Source organism: Hippocampus guttulatus, chromosome 4, assembly GCF_054856545.1.
Source record: "Hippocampus guttulatus isolate MCC_2025c chromosome 4, RoL_Hgut_1.0, whole genome shotgun sequence".
In the NCBI taxonomy this organism is placed as follows: Eukaryota; Metazoa; Chordata; class Actinopteri; order Syngnathiformes; family Syngnathidae; genus Hippocampus; species Hippocampus guttulatus.
Genome location: NC_141264.1, coordinates 8,573,324 through 8,589,186, shown reverse-complemented (window position 1 = coordinate 8,589,186; position 15,863 = coordinate 8,573,324).

Genomic DNA, 15,863 nt, shown 5'->3' with positions numbered 1-15,863 from the left:
TTGATATTCTGTTTAAATTTACTGTTAGTGTCAAAATGCCATCCCAGATTCAAGTTTACTTTTTATTTTTCCAGGGACGTAAATCATAGAAAAGAAAAAACACATCTGGAACGTCTTAAATGAGAATTTTTGTACATATTAGAATAGAAGGGAAAGTTCAACAAAACCATAAAATATAATATTGAATTACCCTGCAGACATAAAAGCTTATTACGATGCTCGAACACAAAGACACATTATAGTGATAATTGAGAGACCTAATAACAAACAGTACAGTGTGTGTAATATTAGGTCATATACCCGTATCGGAACCTTGAATGAGTTGGACTGTGCGGCTGGCGGGAGACTATTATAAAGGACGGTGTGTACCACCTTGCATGTATTCCTGTATTGAGCCTCCAGATGTGACTCAATTCCAAAAGAAGTTACACAGTAGCATGCATGAATTAATTTGAAGGGGTTTGGGGGAGTCGTTGCCCGCAAAGAAATTGCGTAATTTACATGCATATAATTTGCCTCCTTGCGAACTGCAAAAAATTATAAATTGATGAAGTCAAATTTTGCGAACTGCAAAAAAATATAAATTGTTGAAGTCAAATTGATTCACTCGGTTTTCCTGTTTTGGAATTCATTGTTCATGCAGCATGCATCTTACAGTCATGTCAGTCAATCCATCCTTCACTACCCATTGGTGCGGAGACTGTTGAGAGAGTGAAATCAATTAACGTACCGCTCCCATTTTCCCCAAAGCTCTTGACCTTGTTGCTTTTGAGTATTTACCATGAATATGAAATTCATGATGCAGATTACATTCTTGATTACAGAACTGCTTTCTTCCTCTTGCAATGAGAGAAGCAGGTAGATGTAATCGGGGTCTTTGGCAAAGGAGTCCTTATTTAGTTTGTGAGTGAAGATGGCAGCAGGGAAATGAAAGACCCAGTCTCATTTCCTGTAGGCTCCAGCCTCTATGAGCTATCAAAGCACAAAATGTTCCTCTAGTGATACAAATCGCTCAGCCGCTGTACGCCAACTATAAACCAAAGACAAAATTAATTTTTTTCTCTTTTCCTCTTGCAGTGGGAACCAACATGAAGGTTTGCAATGAAGGTGCCAAAATAGTATACATGGGGCAATGAATGAATCAATTTGTGGTCATCATAGATTCATTGGTAGCCAGAGATGTAGGTTTAATTAACCATTACATTGCATCAAATACATGTTACCATCAGTCTGCAACACTCTCATAATGCAAGTGTGAGGTACTCAGACCACAGAGCGCACATTAAAATAAAATTAATGGTGGACCTCCAAACAAAGAATGCTTTTCCTCTTGTGCCTTGTATGAGGCGTCAAGGTCAAGGAGCTTCAGCGGGATGTCACCGTTTCTTTACTCCTTTTACCCATGCAAGTCTTGATCACTTTAAAGAGTAGCTTCCAAGGCACAGGGGGAGTTGCACCAGAAACACATGACAGAAAACAACTTTCAAACTGGAAACTGAACATTACTTTTGGTATGGTATTGTGGGCATCCATTCTTATGTGGACCTTGGCGATGGTGTTTTCTTTTTGGCTCTTGGTGCTTTTTTTATATATATATATATATATATGTGTGTGTGTGTGTGTGTGTGCCTGCCCTAACAGTGATATAGAATGTGTCATCTGTTACATTTTTTTGTAATTAAAGCAAATATAGTAACAAGAATGTGTACTAATCATGACTTTGTTTCCATTTGTTTTACAAAATCAGGTCCTTGTGCAATTACATTTAATCGCTTTGTGGTAGTTTTTCTGATTGTGCGTGTGTGTCTCCAGCAATGTCGTTTGTTTCGTCAAGCGTTGCTTCCTCAAGTATTCCCCTTTAAGTCGTAATAAAGGTGAAGCTTTCCACTGTAGTCATGATCAATGATGTAAGGATCAGTAAAGTCATAGTCAGAGAGTGACCCGTGTCACAGACTGAAGTAAATTATTCCCAAATCAAATTATATTGGTCTTGTACCAAGGTTGCGATGAAATAAGATAAATGATAGCCACTCCAACTCACTGACCAGGTTAAAAAAAATAAAAATTGAAGCGGGAAGGAAAGGGGATCATTTTGGCCATTTTTTGGCATTACTGTCGCCAAAAAAGGGTTTAGATGAAACAGATAAAGTTAAAATCAAAATATAGCAGTCTCCTCCAGAAGCCTACCTAAGATTATTATTATGTTTTTTTTTAAAGCGAGGGGAAGATATAATGAACTACAACTACAATTAGAATTAAAATGAAATTGTGAAGCAGACATGCAAGCAACATCTTTCACCGTATTGCCAGGCACTACAAGTGTACAAAGAATTATATATGAAAAGTTCAAAAACAACCCTCATCTATGGTCCGAGCTATGGGTCGTAACCGAAAGAACGAGATCACGGATACAAGCGGCCGATATGAGTTTTCTCCGCAGGGTGTCCGGGCTTTCCCTTAGAGATAAGGCGAGAAGCTCGGTCATCCGGGAGGGGCTCAGAGTAGAGCCGCTTCTCCTCCACATCGAGAGGAGCCAGATGAGGTGGCTTGGGCATCTGATTCGGATGCCTCCTGAACGCCTCCCTGGTGAGGTGTTCCGGGCATGTCCCACCGGGAGGATCCCCCGGGGAGAGCTGGAAGAAGTAGCTAGGGAGAGGGAAGTCTGGGCTTCCCTGCTAAAGCTGCTGCCCCCGCGACCCGGCCCCGGATAAGCGGGAGAAGATGGATGCATGGATGGATGGATGGACATCTTGACTTATACAGTATAGCACTTTCACAACAGCTGCAGCTGTAACAAAGTGCTTTACAAAACAATTAACAGAAAGTAAAATAATAAACACAACACAAAACATGAAAACACTCTTAACCTCATACGCTTTGTTGTTTGAAGCACGTTGAAAATAGCTATCACATAAGGCTTTTCGCCGCGATATAGCACAACATGCTATATACGTACAGTGTACAACGTACAATGTAAGCATAATCTACAGTGTACATTACGCATACCGCTTCATTTGCCTCTCATAAAGCATCACTTACAATGTAAATGGACCTCAGTCAATATAAATCATAATGCTGAATTTGCCCTGACAATCAAACGTTTACTGAACCCAATGAGATTAATGTATTCTACTAATCTTTATGAATACAGTACATCACATTAAGGGTCCTCCAAGATTTTTTTTTCTCGCCCAGAACCGTATTGAAGAGATTGAAAAGCAGACAACTCCTTTTTCTGCGAGTTGATTCTTTGATTTTTTTTTCTGTTTCCATGTTAAAGCAAAAAATGTGTATTTATTTGGATTCTAAGTTAGTATCTGTTCAACTCAACTCAGTCATTAAGAAGCTAATTATAGGGGGGTGGGGGGAGGGAATCAAACGTCTACTGAAAATATCTTTCAAAGAGGTGTTGATGTCATTTAATCGCACAACCAGACAACCTGAAAAATATGATTCAGTTCAAAAACAGACAAGTCTAAAATAACTTATAAATTGACAGTGAAATGGTATTATGCTTTGGGAATAAAAATGAGTAGCAGGTGAGTGAACTACAACTACAATCTGTTGAATAAACCCTTGACCCTAATTTCTCCCTTTCAAAGGGAGGACAAGTCACATTGATTGCAGTCGGTTATCTGTTACTGCAATCTTCAAGATCATGGCGACCTGCTTGATTGTGACCAACATCAGCAAAGGTTTCCTCTCAGGATCTGCAGACTTGATACGGTATCAACGCCATCCGGTGGCGCCTCTTTAAATTATTATGTCAATGGTCACTTCTCCGTGCGTGACCATCCTCATTACGCTTTTGTCATGGACTCCAACCACTGTGCTCCCTCATGTAACGTGGTAAAAATGAGTTACTGATTTATGCTCCCAGTTAAACAAGTACCTGTGGAAATATACAAGTCTTCGCCCCTTATGCTATCCAACAGCACATGTCCATGGCGAGCTGCCTCCTCAACTCGCATCGCTACACATTACAATGGTCCAATCGAGTCAGACTTACTCATGCGCTTTGGTTTTCTCAACGTGAGATTTCTTGTGCTCCTTCCTTCTGATCAGGATGTTTTAATGCACTGGACAGTATCTGTCCATTAGCTCCTGAATCGGTTGGTCCAGGCCCGCTGAATATTGTGACATGTAGAAGATAATAGAGATTGTCTCACAATAGAGACATTACCAATTACAGCAGCAAAATTGTGAAGGGCAGAAGTAGAGAACAAAAAGTATATAAATACATATAAATTCTAAAATATAAATAAAAGCATATTAAAAATGGGTGAGTGGGGGTGAGTCCGGGTTTTGTCCAGAATTAGGATAAGGTATAGTGAACTTGTATATCCACATATTGCCATTCATGCAACAGAATAAATCATGGATTTCTGCGAGTATATTCCCTTTACATCAATTTAAAAGGTCCATATTTCAAACTCTGTATGTAAAATAAATTCATTTGAGGATTCATACTTTTTGTGACGTTTTTGTTTGGAGGTACAGTATGTCGTGAGACTTTTCAAATGTAAAATGAAATGCAATGAAGAAAGAAAAAAGCATGGCTCAATAAAGGTCGGGAAATACTGTCTTACTCCGTCATATCTGATTACTGTATTTACAAACAATTAGCAATTTCTTGTCAAAACAAACGATCATTGTTGTCTGATGCTTTTCTTCCACTGGGTCATTTCACAAAGTTATCACGTCCACTAGTATTTTTCCTCTTTTGTCTTTTTGATTAACTCACACAATGGATTGATTTCATTGCAAAATGATGTCTTCATTGGATTGAGTTGTTTTATTTTTTCAATTTGGAGCTTTGCTCACAGCGGGGTGACGCATTGGGATACCTTTTTTTTTAATCTACAGTTATTGGGTTACACAATATTTACATATACCTATTTTAATGATCATGAAATCTACCTTCCCATCAGGCTTTTGTTTGAATTTGTTCCGCTGTGTTATTAATGCTACTGGTGAATTATAAATTAGCCGTGCACCTCAACAGGGTATCAGCTGTGTATGTCTATTAATGCTTTAGAGGGGGTGTGAGGGCAGTGGTTACAACAAGCCAGAACTTGTGTTGCGGGTCTGATTCAATTTAGTGACAGAGAATTCTATTACATTACCCCAGAGCATTACTGTTCTCACTCATTTCCACTAACATTCAATTTACTTTTCTATAAATGTGTTATCTCATTGTGACACAACAGCACAAAGTAGAATTACTGGATACTGTGGGGATGTACCAACACAAGCAGATTAGGTGATGCACATGCCATTCAAATTAAAAGAAGAAATCTCTTATTTAATATAGATATTTTTTTACAATATCTGGATTTCCTACAATACTTTCAATTTGTTCCCATTACCTGAATCCTGTATACGTGTTGTTGAAAACTGACCTTTTTAAATCCTGACGAGCAATGCTGCTTACCATGGAGTAATGTGTATTTCACTTCTATAAGAATCTGTTCACCATTTTTCCAATTTGCTCAGCAGCTGCACAATTGACAATACGCTTGCCAACTGTCACAGATCCATCTTGCTAAATTTCAAAGTGATTGTGAGCAGCCAAAGGCTGTCATGGAAATAGTTTAATTGTGAAGTTTGCCTGCCATATGGTATTCATAGATTTGTGTCCATAGCTACATCTGTGATATAACTGAAAACAATCAATGTATCAATTTCCTGTACAGTAGCGTTTATCTTCATTAGGGTCACAGTAAGCTGAAACCTATCCCAGCTGACTTTGGGTGAAAGGCGAGGTACACGTTGGACTGGCTGCCAGACAATCACACTGCACATATCAACAAGTCTTCACACTTATCAGGGCCACCCCTGAACAAACTGGGGCCTCAAGCAAGACTGTATTTTGCGCCCTCCCCCCTACCACACGACACCCCACCTCTTGCCATTGCAAATGTATCATCGAAAGAAAATGACCACACCACAAAATGGCATTTGACACGCGTTAACAGTTAAGAGGTATAATAATAAAATATAGACCTGAATTAAATAGATATTTAATGTAGAATAAAAATAAGTTTAAAAAAATGTAAAGTGCACATGCAAGTGTGTTTTTTACATCGGACCACCTCTGCATTTTTGGATGCAATGTCATATCAATTGGCCCATTGTATGGAAAATGTGCAATGTCATAACTCATACAAAGCACTTAAAGCGCTCTTGTGTCATTGATAATCGGAGATAAGTCCAAATCAGCTTCAGTTTTGAAAAGCATCGTTCAGCAAAGGCAATTGAAACTGAGAGAATTACTGCAATGCGGAGGGCAATCCAGATATTTGGAAATGGTATATCTTAATAACAACAATAATAATAACAATACAAAAACTACTGCAATTGCTATAACACAACTGTCTATGATAGACTATAATGCAAATACTAGCCTACTACTACTACTACAACTACACCAGCAGTGAGGAATGTCATCAGGTTGAAGAAGTAGTCCTATTGGGCCTATTTGGCCTGTGGAACGCCAGCGGCAGCTAATGGGTACCGGTTAGCCAAGCAGAATGCAGCTTTGGGTTTCACCGAGACAAAAACTCAATTGGGTCCACACAACAGAGCCACTAAAAGGAATGTTTACTGTTTATTAAGGTTGCTGGTGGCTTGCTCGCTGGTTCCTACACAACGCTGCGGACCAGCAGCGGTGTCATCCAATATGTCAGCGGCTCGCTTGGTGTGGGTCTACAAAGCAGAGACACTTCAGGGGAAATTAACCATTTATTAAACACAGCTGTATATGTTATTCCGATTGTGGGTCATACTGCACACTGTATGTGACTATAAACACTGGAGAAGCTATTGTGAGAAGGTACTGTTTGAGTGACAGGCAAGACTTGAGCAGAAGCGCTCACAGCCTATTTCGAGGACACACTCACAGCGCCTGAAAGCTGAGAGAAAGTCTGGATTTTTCACCATTTTGGAGTCAAATTTGACAGTTCACACTCTTTTAAAAAGTATATTATTGACTTAATAACTTTTGGCTCTGCATATTTGGTTTAGTTGTAACCTGAAAGTAATTGACAAATTGCCAATTGCATTGCTTTAACATTAAGGCACTTGTATTACATACAGTAATCCAGCTGCATTATTTATTATTATGATTCATTTTTTTATTTTCTTTAACAGGTAAGAAATAATTGAATTGGAATAAAATTTTAAAGTACCGGTAACCCTCCCAACAAAAGAAAATGGGGTTCATGACAATATACAGAAATGCAACATAAACTCAAGAGGAAAAAATTACAATTTAAACATTAAGCCTCTGAGCTAGGCTGAGGTAATATAAATATCTATCCCTCCGATCTCTATACCTAGTTTTCTCATTTGAGTGTGCTGAGTCCCATCCCATCTTACTTCGGGCGAGAGGTACCGATATGCCCTCAACTGGTCGGCAGTCAATTTTGAGAGGATTTAATGGACAAATTTCAAAACTCTGAACTAAAATTCAGCACTCTATTGTGAAAAATACAGCAATCAAACACAAATAACAGTGCTGAAATTATATATAATTAACATTTTATATATTATTGGCCACATTGCATAATTGCCTGAGTCACGGTTAGGTGTTTCTCTTCTTTTAGTGAAAATGATACTTGTCAGAAGTGCAGCTTTTGCAGGCAAGGATTAATCACATAGAGCAGAGGGTCCAAACCGCGGAAAGATATTGTTTAGCTGTGCCATCTGGACAGACGTAGCTCATAGCTGGTGAGGAGCAAGATACTGTAGCTTAGTGCCTCCCATTCACCTGGTAGTCCTCGAGCAGCCTGAAATGCAGGAAGGATCGGTGACTATTTGACAAGGACACATGTGTGGCTGGCAGTTCCTCCAGCTCCTTGATCAGATGTGCTGAAAGTCATTTCCCCACTGAGCCAGATGCGATAGCATCAACATCAAGCATTGTCACGATTGCTCAGTTGCATCCAAATCAATACCGTGAAACAAATGTATACCATGCATCACATATGCCACATATACCACACAGCTCTAAGTGGAAGGACTTGCTTTTTAGACTGGTTTTATGCACATTCAAATCCTGACAATGTGTCGAACAACAACAAACATATGCTTTTCAGCAGCACCTATGCAAGTATTTGTCCAAGTAAATCCCAATCCATCAAAAAATCCACACTCGTCCTTTTGGGGCTTGGTCTGGCACCCGGGGCAAGTTACTGAGTACTGGCAAGGTGACTTTCTCCCATAAGGGAGCGGAACCAGTCCCGCGAATAAAGCCTAAAGTGCTAATCTCTAGTTTTCTCTAAGTATTTCTTTTGATCTCTTCCACATTCACGGTGCCTTGTTATCATACATTATTACCACTGCATTCATTACAATTCAGGATGAATCCTAGCCCGGTGCTTCAACATCGATAAAGTGTTTTGAGCTTGGAATCAAATTAAACAAAACCTGATCACATCCATATCAACAACAATCAAAGGTGGTATCACCACAGGTGCATTTGTCTCCTGCTTTCACTAACATGGCAGACCAGGAAGGTCTTTCATGACCAATGCAAATCTCACAACGCAAGTAGGTTCTCCTCTGTCTCCAAAGCTTTGAAATGTGCTTACTGTTGAAGCTATTTTAGACCATTTGCCTGCTTGGTTGTCTTCCTCTATTTATCTCACAACACTATAAGTACAGTAAAGCTGAGCTTCTACCTTAACACACTCTCCCATGTAACATATTTAGAGCTTTCGGCTTTCTGCCTCATTCCTCACTGCCCTGATGAATGCTCACACATACACAAAGAGTGTGTGTGTGGCCTTGGCCATGTGTCTTGTTGGTTGCATAAATAGTGTTTTACGAATGGCTTGGGTTCATCAGCCAGTATAAGGCATTTATACACAGGCAGCCCTGAATTAGACTATGTGAAGTAACAGTGACACCCACAGGACAAGAAAAACGCATTCCCACCTTCTTTACAGAACCTGTATCCTAATCCCTGATCGCCTGAATGCAAAATTGGGAGGAGGGAAAAACACTCAAATATTAATGGCGCCTTTTAAAAAACACTGTCTGAATATGTCAGGTAAAAACATGAGAATTACAAATGTCCTTTGAGAACTTGACCAATGGCTTTTTAGTTCACTTTCCAACTTGTATCTCGGAGTGGAGCCGACAGTTGGCTGGCAACCAGTCTGGGGTGCACCCCACCTATCGTTAAAAGTCAGCTGGGATACGCTCCAACTCAGCAGTGACCCTGGCAAGGACAAGTGGTGTACAAAAATGAATGGATGGATCACATCGTGGACTGCTCCACCGTGCACAAAGCTAGTACACTACAAACTTTTTTTATTCACAGACTTTGGTAGCAAGCTTAAAAGTCCGTAAAACAAAGTAATGCTAAATAGTGAAACATTCTTTCCCTTGTTTTACCTTGTCGTTAAAAATACTGTAAATAGAGTAACAAAAAAAAAGAAGGAAAAATAATTCTGTTAAATCACGTGATGTGTTCACTTGTAAATCAATGACGAATGTCTCGGCCCTTGAAATAAACAAGTAATATGTAGCTATTGCCAGAAGCGGGCATTCCGTCAGTACTGACGGAACTTCGGTCAGTCCATCATTGACGGACAGCCATTTTGCTGACGATTGACGAATGATGGGAATTTCTTTTTTTTTCTTTTCTTTTTATTGATGGACTAATCACTGACGTGGGGGATTTTTATCCGTAATCATCAGGAACCGAGTCAAGTACCGACGGGCCACTCAGTCCGTCACTGACGGACTCTCGTTTTGCTGCCAACTGACAGAAACACGCTCCACCTGTCTTGTCTGTTTGTTCGCGGGGCTGAATAAAAGCAGGGTTGCTACCAGTTGCGAAATTTATTGACCAACTGACGATTACACAATTGTTTTGCTCTTAATGAGGAATGAAAATAAAACGAATGGATTATTATTATTATTATTATCCATCCATTATCTAATCTGCTTATCCTCACGAGGCTCGCGGGCGTACGGAAGCCTATCCCAGCTGTCTTCGGGCAGGAAGCGGGGGACACCCTGTCCAATCACACAGTCACAGGGCAAACATTGATGAATAACCATCCACGCTCACAATCACACCTCTACACTGTGAGATGGACGTGATAACCAGTCGACATTGTGCCGCCTGTTAATATTATCATTATTATTATTATTATAAAATAAATCGTCCCTAGGGAGACAAAGAGAATACTGATGATGATTTTATAACCATGATGTACCACGGTGTTTTGGTTTTGGAAATAATTTCGTAAAAGGATTTTAACTCCATTTGTATGTTAATTTTCTTAAAAACTTCATTTTAGGTTGTTTTTTTTAATGCCTGTGGAAAATCAACTTCTCCACAGAATCAACACTTTTTCTCAGCTGATTCCTGCGGGGACTAATTAGAGAGGGGAAAAAATGCCTCTGTAAAAAAATTACTTTACCAATTTTACTGTGTAGAGCCCAAAGTTAAATTTCAGGTTCTATGCTTTTCATTATAATGGTCTTCACGTCATGACCGCAGTTCTTGTTTCTCCAGCTCTCACTTACAGGCCAATAACATGTGTTTTCCTATGTGCTTACTTCATCCGTCCATCCATTTTCCGAACCGCTTGATCCTCACTAGGGTCGCGGGGGGTGCTGGAGCCTATCCCAGCCGTCTTCGGGCAGTAGGCGGGGGACACCCTGAATCAGTTGCCAGCCAATCGCAGGGCACACAGAGACGAACAACCATCCACGCCCACACTCACACCGAGGGACAATTTAGAGCGCCCAATCAGCCTGCCATACATGTTTTTTGGAATGTGGGAGGAAACCGGAGCACCCGGAGAAAACCCACGCAGGCCCGGGGAGAACATGCAAACTCCACACAGGGAGGCCGGAGCTGGAATCGAACCCGGTACCTCTGCACTGTGAAGCCGACGTGCTAACCACTGGACTACCGGGCCGCCCGTGCTTACTTCAGTTAACTTCAATTGGAAATGCCCCAAAGGCAAAGAAAAAAACTTATGAAGAGAACTTTTAGATGTACACGTAGAGATTTGTTGACATCTCAAGTCGCTTCATGCCTTATTATCAAGTTTGTTTGACTTTTGAGACATATTTGTCCCGAAAACTTGTGTGTTCAACCACTTATATAACATAAAATCAGATTCTGTGTTTTGTGTATGAAAATGTTTCTCTTTCAAGTAACATTAGCATTTCTCTGTCATATTTACATTTATGGTCAAAATTGTGATTGTCAAAAATATTGAGTAAAATAGAGATTTTGTTAAATGTGTTAGGGTGGTTCTGTTTGTGACCAACAGGTGGCACTGTAGGGCTCCTCCTGCAGCGGCACAGCTGTTGGTCATTGTTTCATTAGTGTGTGGTTAAAAGGACTCCCTGCCTGAACAGACAGTATCGGATCATTGTGTGTCTCTGTGTACATGTCATGTTTTGTTTTCTGTCTTAGGTTTTTGCTACTTTGATTTCTTTTGGTTTTTCTGGACTTTAATTGAGTGAGTTTTTTTGAGTTAGTTTCTCCAATGTATTCCTGTTTACATTTTGGTAAATACATTTTGGTTAATCCACCCTGCAGACGAAGTCGGAACTAATGTTTCACAAGGTTTATTTTGTGATCACACAAAATACACGATATTGTCTTGCAAATAAAACATTGGCTTGGCACTGTTAAAAGACATTTCATCATTTTGGCCACAAATAATGGCATGTAAGTGATAATATAATGTTCTCCCTGCAGCTGCTGAATTTGAGATATGATTGATAACTTTGGTAAAGCTATATCTTCTCTTTACTTGCCCGCGAGGGAGTATTCCTGTTACATCTCCGGTGTATTCCTGTTTGCAATTTTGTTAAATACATCTTGGTCACTCCACCCTGCTCCTCCCTGCCTCCCTGCTTTTTGGGGTCCACCAACTACCACCTCGCAAAACGTGACAAAATGTTTGCCATCATTGTAGCTTCAAAGTTGCTGTGTGCAACATGGAAGTTTTGGGAGAGATCAGAAACATCATAGCAAATCAATCATGATTCACTCGAGTTTCCATCTGCCTGTGAAATGGACAAATGAGTGTGCCCTCCACCAGGGCCTCAAATCACCTCGGTGAGGGAACATACAGTCACCCCTACTGTCCTCAGAGCCCACGTTTAGATTCTGCTTGTACTAAATGTAACTACCGGTATTTCCGTAATATTCATCAATTACCCATCTGGCTTTGCCCAGTTTATTTTGTTCTGAATGTCATCCGAATGCCAAATGTTGATTGTACAATGTTCACGTCTTTGTTCTCCAGCTGCTGTCTACTTGGCAGTCCATCAAGCTTAAAGGGCTAAATTGTTGTTTATTGAATCGGGGTGATGAATATAGTATTGCGACAAGCCATGTCCCACTGTTTTTCAGTTGTACACAAGGTAGATTTCTTGCGTCCAGCAATTGGAGCCCATAATGTAAATAGAACCAATTATATCCAACCCTTTTTCACAGAAGCAAAAAAAAAAAAAAAAAAACATACATTTTTCCCACGTCATAACCAAAGCGGCTTCATTTTCATTAAATAGCATGCTGTAATTAATTTTTGGCAATAAATCCTTGAACATTTGGGATGTGACTGTTCAAAATGGACACTACTGTAGTCCTGATCGCGCAATAGAGCGACATGTTTTTTTTTTCTCTCAGACAGTCAACAAATAATGCTTGTAGCAATTTAAAAGGAATCATCACAGGATAATTCTATGGATAATAGTCTTGAGTCACTGATGGTGTCGTGGTACATTCGCCTGACTTCCATGCAGGCTGTGTAGGCTCAATTCTTATTCAATGATGGTGTGAATGTGGTGGTTAATACTAGTTGTCACTCTGTTCTCTGTCATTCACTGAGAACCAATCCAGGGAGTCTGTCTATTGCCTAGAGTTGGCTGGGAAAGGCCCTGACTCCCTATGGCACTGAACGGGACAAGTGGTATCAAAAATGGATGGATGGAAGGATGGATGGATGGACAATGATCCTGTCATTGACTGTAAGTGCTCACCGCTGCATTGCAGAATACAAATATTCTAACTGGGTTATACAGCACTATCCTTGGGTTTACATGTAGCATGTGAAAGTATTTAATAATGTGTCCATGATAAGGGTTTAATATTGACGGAATCTAATCTGTGTGGACAAACAGTGCTGTGAGCAGCTGATGCTAGTTGTAGTCTTACATCATTCCCTTTCTGTCACCTGCTTGCTACTGTTGGTGCCCCACTGCCAACACACCTGCAGACAACACAGGAGGCAAGTTGAGGCTTCCTGTGCCTCTTTTATCTAACTGTAAGGCTGTGGTTATGACCTCCACGTTTTCGCCACAACAGACAGAGGCACCTCCTGGAGGGAGAATGAGTCTGAGTGTTAGTGCTGCAGGACCCCCTCTAGTCTAGGGCATATTTGTTTGGGTAGAGTCACTTCTCATCCATACAAACACAATCAGCAGCAGGGAAAATAGCACTAAATATACTAGATTTAGTCATTCATTCATTCATTCATCTTCCGAACCGCTTCATCCTCACGAGGGTTGCGGCTAGATTTATTGAATGGGTAAATTTCTGGAAGAATTTCTCAGCAAGATGAGCTTTCGGAAAGCTTTTGTTTGTTCATTGGGGGTTTGCAGCAGGTTTAGCCCAAAACTAAATTAGCATAAATCTTTTTGGCGCAGATGAGAGATGGGTATAATATTCGAGTACGGACACTGTTTAGTCAGTCATTTGTTTAATGAAGAACAATGTGGTGTCTGAAATGGGAAGTTTAGCTATTGATGGCAAAACTTCAGCAAAATTATAGGCTGGTGTGGACAGAACATTCAGAGATATTCCCCATTATTAAGCAAAGAAATGTAGTCATACATAACAAGATGGGTATCCGCGGAGATGTACAATGCACTCCGTGTGCTCTTCAGGCTACCATGATTCATAGACTGACAATAGCAAAAGTGTCAGGCCTGTGAGCAATTTTTACTTTGAGCAACTGCAAGAAAATCTTGACACATTGTAAAGGTCTTGTCCTTTGGACTTGCTGTGCTTTTCCACCTCCCAATTAAAATTCAGTAACTGAGGGTGAGCATTGAATAGGCATCGCTTCAGAACCAGTGTGCACATGTTAACATACTCCCACTGTTTTCAAATGAAACGTAATCAGAATTAGTGCAGGTTGTCTTTAAGCAAACATGCTTTAATTGGAATAATTAATTGTCGATTTGCTGAAGAAGAAAAATACTGTGCGCTAATTAGATGATGTTGAATAATTATTTTATTGTAGAAGTCTCCTCTTTTGTGTCATAAGTTTTATGTCAATTAGTTTTTTGTCTGATCATGCACAGAAAGCATTTGTGGTCGGAGTCATTATTGTTCTTTAAATAGTCATAAATTTGATGTAAACATGTGTGGCTGTCGATCTTCTTTTATGACTCCCAGACTCATCCATTTCTTCTAATTAGGGAAAAATAAGTGCTGCAATGGGAACATCGCATTCCGGTTCATATATACGGCAAAGTAACACGCATTTTCAAAAGAAACGCGCACTGGTATTGCAGTACATGTGTACAGTCGCATAGCATGTCATGCAGGCTGGGCTGCAAGATCGCCTTCAAAATATAGTGTTAAAATCTTTCTAATGTTTATCTTTTTCAATGACTTTTTATTCTATGACCAATGAGTAAGCTACGTGTCAAGCGTGGGGTCCAGTGTTATTGGTAACGCACGCTCATTGAAATAGATCCATAAATAATTTCACATCGGGAATGAGATCCTGCCCCAACTGGAGAGCTTCAATTCTCTTGGGGTCTTGTTCATGAATGAGAGAAGAATACAGATCGACAGGCAGATTGAAGCAGCTTCTGGAAGGATGCGTACTCGGCATCGTTCTGTCGTAGTGAAGAAGCTGACCCAAATGTTGAAGCTCTCAATCTACTGCTTGAGCTACATTCCTACCCTCATCTATGGTCACAAATTTCCTTCATGTCAGTTCCCTTGTTGTGACAGAGTGAGAAGCTACATCATCCAGGAGGGAAGAAGAGGAGAGCTGCTCCTCCTCCACTCTTTGTTCAAATTGGGCTGAAAGCTCTCTGACTTGCCATTTTTTTAACCCCGTTTATACAAAACACCTGTGCCATCTCGAGGAGTTAAAAAAAAAGGTTCAATGAAGCAAATTTGAAGCTTCATTTTTCTATCACTAAATAGAACACAAAGAATCATCCACCCGTCCATTCGTTTTCTGATTCGCTTTATCCTCACAAGGGTCGCGGGGCGTGCTGGAGCCTATCCCAGCTATCTTCGGGCAGTAGGCGGGGGACACTCTGAACCGGTTGCCAGACGAACAACCATCCGCGCTCACACTCACACCTAGGGATAATTTTGAGTGTTCGATCAGCCTGTCATGCATGTTTTTGGAATGTGGGAAGAAACCAGAGTACCTGGAGAAAACCCACGTAGGCACCGGGGAGGACATGCAAATTCCACACAGGAAAACCGGAGCCGGAATCGAACCCTGCACCTCTGCACTGTGAGGCCGACAGGCTAACCAGTTGCCCGCCGGGCCGCCCACAAAGAACAATGTTTTTTTTTTGGTTTTTAGAATCATTCACAATCTGCCAAGCTGCTATTTGTTGCAAAATGAGCTGAGTTCACTGCCACCACACAGCGTTTGTATCGCAAATATTTGCATGCAAGTCAAAGCAACAAATTGGCCGAACGACGGCTCGCATTATCCATCCAGACATCCATTTTCTGATCAGCTTTATCCTCACAAAGGTCACAGGGCATGCTGGACCGGTTGCCAGCCACTCGCAGGGTACACAGAGACGAACAACCATCCGCGCTCACACTCACACAG